The following is a 7827-nucleotide window of genomic DNA, read 5'->3' as shown; positions in this document are numbered from 1 at the left end:
ACCCCCCCTGCCTGTACCTGCCATGTTTACAAAGGCCCCTGGGGTGCTTAGCCCCAGCCTGGTGCCCTGATTTTTAAGCCATAGACCTGGGGTCAGGGCAGGTGTTCCTGTACCCCCTCTTTTCCTTATTCCAAAAACTGCAGCTGACCTTAACTCATACAGGGGGAAACGTTTATCTTGCTACCAAAATTTAGAGGCTTTTCAAAGAGACTTTGAGTCTCACGGCTCTTGTATCACACACTCTTCCATACTGTGCTGATAAATGGAATACCCATATAGCATTAGGATTCAGTGGTGCTGAGGAACAAACCTCCAGGATGCTTTATTTTAGCCATCAGCAGCCAGCGGCCTGATACTGTGAAAATCTAATGCTTCTTTCTAATGCTTTCTGATGCTTCTTTCCCCAAAATTGAATAAGTTTAAGTACAAGGAAACACTATTGGAAGTTCTTGATAAAAGAAAGTATTTAATTTAAATCTATACATGGGCTTTCTAACTCTTTGTACCAAGTAAGTTCAGCATACTAGTAGAATTCTGAAAGAACACAATGGATTCTCTATTTTATTGCCTCAGGCAATACAATTTGAAATAAGATTTTCTTTTTATAGACTATGAAAGCGTGTGCACGCACGCGTGTGCGCGCACACACACACACACACACCACTGCCCTAGTTCTGCTCCCCATACAGATCTAATCATGTCTATTTTTTAAAAGCTTTGACTTTTTTGGGGATAAATCTATCTTGATTTCTTGAGCCATAACAATATTGACTAAGTAAATCTAAATAGTTTAAATTGCTTAATCGCTATTTGTAGTACATGTACACCTATAAACAAAAATATTAATTGTATATACAGAGTTAGCACACCATAGTCAAACATACCAAGGTCATAATATTTTTACCATATGCAAGATTTTTCCTGTAAATATTATAAAATAGGTATTATTCAAATGTAATTTTTTCTTCAATTATTTTTAAAAGTGCACATACACACACATACACACGTGTGCATACACATTGATACAGAGAGTATTAGGAGTTCTCAGGTTAAAAGAGAAACAAGGTGGGGGGGGAATGTGAAGGAACTGAGGAATCAGGGCAGAAAGAAAAATTTGACCCATTTTAATTCTGGCCCTGACCATTCATTTATTCATTCAACAAACATTTATTAAGGGGCCACTGCGTGACAGGCACAAGATCTAATTTATGTTCAAAAATATATGAAGAGGCTATTTTAAACTTGTCTTTTTCCCTTTTTCATTTGTTTTCCAGTGGCCATGGATAATTTCCTTTATCATTTTTTCCACTTTAAAAAACGGAGAAATAAATATTAAAGCCAATTCAGGATTCATAGAGGCTTAGAGCAGAATTCCTCACCTCTCTCTCTCTCTCTTCTTTTGCCTTCATCCTATGACACTCCCGAGGACCGTAAATTAAAGAGCCTTTGCTTTCAGGTTACAGAAAAGACTTCAGAAAGGTGAGCAATTGTAGACTAGGCCTAGACCATACATCATCTTAAAGTCTAACACAGTTTTGACTTCATCATGGAGGACAACTATAAAGTTTTTAAAAAAGAAAACAGTCTGATTTATTGTAAAGAGGCTTTTAGGGCTATTCACCTGGCTGTGATGGAGACATTCACAAAAGTCCCTTAAATGCCCCCAAGAAATTAGCTGTGGACAATAGATAGATTGAATTCAAACAACATTATAAAGAGAGCTTTGTCTGAACTTGACAACCGAGGGGAGTCAGGGGTAGGAAAATGGGAAAGTAAAAATAGTGATTAGGATAATAAGGGTATCATTAATAGAAAAGGAGAGTAGGAAGAACAGCCCGTTGGGGTGAACTAATACATTAGAATAGTGTTTGGGTTGGAAGTAAGGAACACGACAAAGAAGTCTAGATTTAAGTCTGATATTGAAAGAAATTTGTTCTCTGAGTTGGTTAATTTGCCCCGGTCATTCAGATAGAAAGGGCTGGAATTTATGTCTCTGAATGCTATTTCCTTTTTGAATAAAAGTGTCTAATGTAAAATCAAGTCAGTTAGAAAGGATTTAAGAACTCTCCAAAAAAATTAAATATTTTAAATATATAGAGCAAAATTTAGTACATTTCAAAGCAAAGATTTTTAAAAGACAGTAGTTTTAAAAACAGATCTAACCAACTTATGAGAGTAATGGGATAGTAAAATCTCTAGGCAATTCTTATACTAGGCCTAGGACTTCTAAACTAACTTTTGTCTTACTTTCATCCCTTCTAAGATTTTCCTGTATAACCCACCTGTACGTAACACTCTGATCACTTCTGTTTTTCATATCTGCACTGCTAATATTATTACAATACAATTTACAATCATTTTTTATATCAATTCTCCAGTGTAAACTTTCTGAGGGCAGGGGTGATATCTTACTCATTTTTATATTCTAACTCTAGCACAATGTTTAATCCATAAAAGATCTCATTTTTTTCAATGTCATTTGACTTCAATTTGTATGTTTTGTCTCTGGAATGAAATAAATTCTTCAAAGGCTAGAGCCTGGTGCCTAGTACAAAGACGTGGGCAAAATGGAGTAATAATGACACCATTGAGTATGCTGTTGGCTGAAGGCTTGTCATATATGGGCTTTATTATATTGATGTACTTTCCTTCTCTAACCATTTTATTGAGTGTTTTAATCATAAATGGATGTTGTATCTTATGAAATGCTTTTTCTACACCTATTAATAAGATCATATAATTTTTCTCTGGCCAGTGTTTCTCAGTGGTTAAAGCATAAGCCCACAGACAGAAGGGTCATGGGTTTTATACCTGGTCAAGGCCATGTACCTGGGTTGCAAGTTCAATCCCCAGCCCAGTCCAGGTGCATGAGGGAGGCAACCAATCAAAGTTTCTCTCTTCCTCTCTCTCTCTCTCTCTCTCTCTCCATCTCCTTCTCCCTTCCTCTCTCTCTAAAAATCAATAAAAATATTTTTTGAAATAAAAATAAAATACGTATTAGCTGCATGACTAGAGGCATACTGAGATAGCATGGCTCAGGAAAGAATGCAAAGTGGGAGTCACATCTCACAACTGTGACCTCCACACAGAATCATTAAACACATGCCCAACAAACATTCTCACCCAGCTGAGGTTGCTTCCTGTTTCTCTTACCTGGCCCTTTGGAAACACTTAAGAACATTGACTTTAACAGTGAAAGGTCAAATTGCAATACAGGTAATAACTTCTCTCCTAAGATTTCTTACCTCTCGGTTGAACTTGTTAAGAAGAAAGAGTTGCTAAAATAACTATGATTCAGGAAAACGTCATTTCAGCATGCAGCGCTTTAGAACTTTGGCTAGAAGGCCACGTTTAAGATATAACATTGTCATCTTTTAAAAGTAGAGGAGGTAACTATAGCTTTCAGTGGCTCAAGTGGTATCTAGGCATTTCTGAGAGAATACTTAAAACTACATAAGATTTCTCCAGACACACAGCAATTTATATGTCATTTCCACTTTTACACTATCCTAATTCTCTACATTTATAGAATGTAATACTATTATACAAGAGCATTATGTTTACTCTTAAAACTCTTCCAACAAAAGTCTACATTTTAGACAGACTTTTGGGGAAATAAATACATAACCATTATGGATGAACTAGATTTATTTCCAATCAAGGTTCAAACTATTTTGAGAACAAGGAAACACCAATCATAGAAAAGAAACTAAATTTGACCATGGAATGATTTTCTAATCAAAACCAAAGTGCATAACAGCTAACAAATTTAGACACATTCTACCATTCTTTTTCTTTCTAAACAACCATTAACTACATAATGATTCACTATAAAGAAACGCTAGACATGCCAAAATACTAACTTGTTACTTATGGTCAGCGGGATATTTAAAACAACATTCCCTGGTGAATCCAGAGTCATTCACTCATGAACATTGAAGTGAGGACATTGCAGATGATAATTTCCCTCTGACACTCACAGTCCAAAGTTTTTTTTAATTGCCACCAAATTTTAATTCCTATCCTATTTTTCTTCCCTATATATCCATCTTCTTTCAATTTTAAGAATAAAGAAGAGTCATTGAAGGGAATTAGCAGTGATATTTTAACAATAATATGGCAAGACTCATGGGAATGTCTGAGTTTTGCAAATTATCTCAACTTCAAAAAGTTCCAAGGGAGCAACATGCACAAAGGCAAATCAAAGTAACATTTTATTAATAACTGTTCAAATATCAGATAGATTTGAAGCCTAAGTATGATCTTTTTCTTTATCCAAAAAATAAGTAGAACCAGCACATTCAGTTGAAAGGAACATAGAAAAGAAAGGAGAAAAAGCAAGCTAGGTACCTAGAGAAAGGTGTCTGAATACACAATTCATAGCTTTGAAGATGTAAGAGTCATTCTTTTATCTCTCTCTCTCTCTCTCTCTCTCTCTCTCTCTTTCTCTCTCCCCTCTATCTCCGCACTTTGCCTCCCTGCATTAAACAAGTACATATATCAAACCTATACATCAGTTTCAAAATTATAATATATTATTATATATTATTATTATATATTATTATTAACTTGTAGTACTTTCCTCGGTTGTTGTTGAAACCATGCAGGTTTAGCTTTAAGCTCCAATTTACTCCAGTGGAAGGAGGAGGTAAGTCAATGTCCATATAGCTTTCTCTGTATCCCCTCCTTTTTCTCCTTCTATCTGTCTTTATCCTCCCCTAGACATTTGGTTTCTACCTCAACTAATTATGAATTACAATTATCTTTCAGCCAATATCTGATATTTGAGGGGCCAATGTTACCAGCAACTTTTTGAGAGAGGTCTGGATAAGGAAGCTGTTTCTTTTCATTTAAACCAATGTGGCTTCAATTCCTAGTTATATATTTAGTGCTCATCAATGTCACTTTCTCAAGGAGACTGTTCCTGGCCTTTGGATCTAAATGAAATACCTCTGTGTTTTATGTTTCCCCTTTGTAATCCTAATCACATAGTTATTTGTTATTTGTAAGACTGCCTTTCTTGTTAGAATGTAAGCCCTATAAAGGCAGGCAGATGGCCACAAGCCCATGCAGCACATCTGCGCTGCTTAGATAAAGGCCTCGCTTCCCCCAGCCACATGTGGGCCTTTGCCAAGGATCAGGCTGACCAAGGGGAATGCTGCCTGCACTTCAGTCCACTCATGCCCTTGGCAGGAATTTGCCCAACACACACAATGCCCTAAAGGCAGAGACCATAACTGTGTTTTTCCCATTATAATCCCAGTACCTAACACAGAGTCTGGCACAAGGAAGATGCTTAATAATTATTTAGCAAATTGAATTTTAATACTTGAAATTTTGACATTGGAAAGGCCTAATTATAAAAATAGCCTTTCAATTAATATGCCCAATTTATTTCCTACGTCTTTCCCTTTTTACCCCTTTTAAAACACATACACACAAACACACACACATAATCTTCACACCATGTAAATTTTTGTTCCAAGTCTGTCATCCAAAATTATTTGCTTATAATAGTCTTACTACTATAATCTAGCTTTACAATGAAAGTTTCAGAGGTAAAGTAAAAAAATTATAGAAGTTAACACAATGTATTATTATAAATTTTCTCCCCTGTTAATAACTATTAATATATTTTTTAAACATCAAGTCTCTATTTTCACCTCCCTGTCTCATAGAGTTTGTAAAGTCCTCCTGTATTCTCTTGATAAAGTGGGGCTCTATTTGAATGCAGAGATTGCATTCTGTATCTTGCAATCTGTGGACGAAAGGGGCCACACACTGACCTGACAAGCTCAGGGGAGGCCTGCATGACAGTCTTGCAAACTCAGAGACCTAAAGTAACCACAAAGGATGGTCTGAAATTAAACTTTAACTAAAAGCAGTGATGGTGGGCAGTTATGTCCTAGGCCAGTGTCTTCACTGACAAGATCAACTTTGATCCTTACTGAGCCCATTTGCCTTTTTGCCTCTAAGATAACATACCCTTGAAGTGTCTGGGTCACTTGTAACTTCCCTTTTTCTGGAGCCCCTGGGGCACAAACAAATGTTCTGGGCGCCAGGACAGATACTACAAATTCCTTCATTATCATGTTAATTGATCCTGCACCCACCTAAGTATGTGTCCATCATTTTACTTTTTATCCAATCCCAGGGGTTTCCCTGTTTTGCTTTATCCCTCCTCCTTAATCTGTCACCAATGAATTTCATGTAACCCACCTATGTTCCTCCTTTGATTGCAATGTATAAATACAGATGTAACCCCCCCATTCTCTGGAGCATTATCTCAATTCATTGAGGTTCTGCTTCCTGGCATATGTCGACAGTTTGGCTCAAATAAACTCACAAAAATTCTTTACAGGTTTCAATGGGGTTTTTTTTACATTAACAAATCCTTAAAGCAAAATATTTTAATGCAATCTGGACATTGATTTTGATCAAAAATATATGTGTGGGAACTATGCATAAATGAAATTCCCAGCAATAAGGTATACCCAAATAGAACAAACTGCATCAAAAAATTAAGAGATTTGCCATGGCTGGGCATGCCCAAGCAGGGGTGTTGAGCATTAGAGGGAATTGAGCAAAAGAAATTAAAAAAAGAGAGAGAGAACTCATGGACATAGACAACAGTATAGTGATTGTGAGGGGGGTGGATGTGGAAGAGAGCATAGAGGAGATAAATGGTAATAAAAAAAATTTTTATTTAAATTTTAAAAAAATGAAAAACACATTAGATAAATCTCAATTGAAGGACATTCTACAAAATGTCTGGTCAGCACTCATCAAAACTGTCAAAGTCATCAAAAACAAGAAAAGTCAAAAAACTGTCACCAAGAAAAGCCTAAGACATGTAATAACTAGATGTAATATGGTATTCTGGACCTGATCCTGAAACAGAAGAGCATTAGGAAATAATTAGTCCATACTGCCCAAAGCAATCTATAGCTTCAATGCACTCCCCTTTAAAATACCAATGGCATATTTCACAGATCTAGAACAAACTCTCCAAAAATTTGTATGGAATAAAAAAAAGACCCTGAATAGCTGCAGCAATCCTGAGAAAGAACAAAGTTGGAGGATTCACAAGACCAGATATAAAGCTATATTACAAAGCCACTGTTCTCAAAACTGCCTGTTACTGGCACAAAAACAGACATATAGACCAATGGAACAGAACAGAGAACCCAGAAATGGCCCCAAGCCATTATGTTCAATTAATATTTGACAAAGGAGTCAAGAGTATACAATGGAGTCAAGACAGTCTCTTCAATAAATGGTGTTGGGAAAATTGGACAAATACATGCCAAAAAATGAAAATAGACCACCAACTTACACCATACACAAAAATAAACTCAAAATGGATAAAGGACTTAAACATAAGACAGGAAACCATAAAAATCTTAGAAGAATCCAGAGGCAGCAAAATATCAGATATATCTCACAGCAATATTTTTACTGACACAACTCCTAGGACAATGGAAACTAAGGAGAAAATAAACAAATGGAACTACATCAAAATAAAAAAGTTTCTGCACCGCAAAAAGAATCATCAGTAAAACAACAAGAGAGCCCAATGCATGGGAGAACATATTTGCCAATGTTACATCCAATAAAAGTTTAATCTCCAAAATTTATAGGAAATTCATACAACTTACCAAAAGGAAGATAAACAATCCAATCAAAAAATGGGAAAATGACTTAAATAGACACTTTTCAAAAGTGGACATATAGAAGCCCAAGAGACATATGAAAACATGCTCAAAGTCACTAATCATCCAAGAGATACAAATTTACTTGTGTTTTTATATATTTTAACATTAAGAT

At 35.9% G+C, this 7827-nt stretch overlaps 1 pseudogene; it reads left to right on the top strand.

The window, feature by feature from the left end:
* The window catches only part of LOC102768597, a 22799-nt pseudogene that overhangs the window by 1062 nt on the left and 13910 nt on the right, over positions 1-7827 (top strand).

Source organism: Myotis davidii, unplaced genomic scaffold (genome assembly GCF_000327345.1).
Source record: "Myotis davidii unplaced genomic scaffold, ASM32734v1 scaffold313, whole genome shotgun sequence".
Taxonomy (NCBI): domain Eukaryota; kingdom Metazoa; phylum Chordata; class Mammalia; order Chiroptera; family Vespertilionidae; genus Myotis; species Myotis davidii.
The sequence above is the reverse complement of the archived record's forward strand: the minus strand, read 5'-3'. Positions and strand labels throughout refer to the sequence as shown.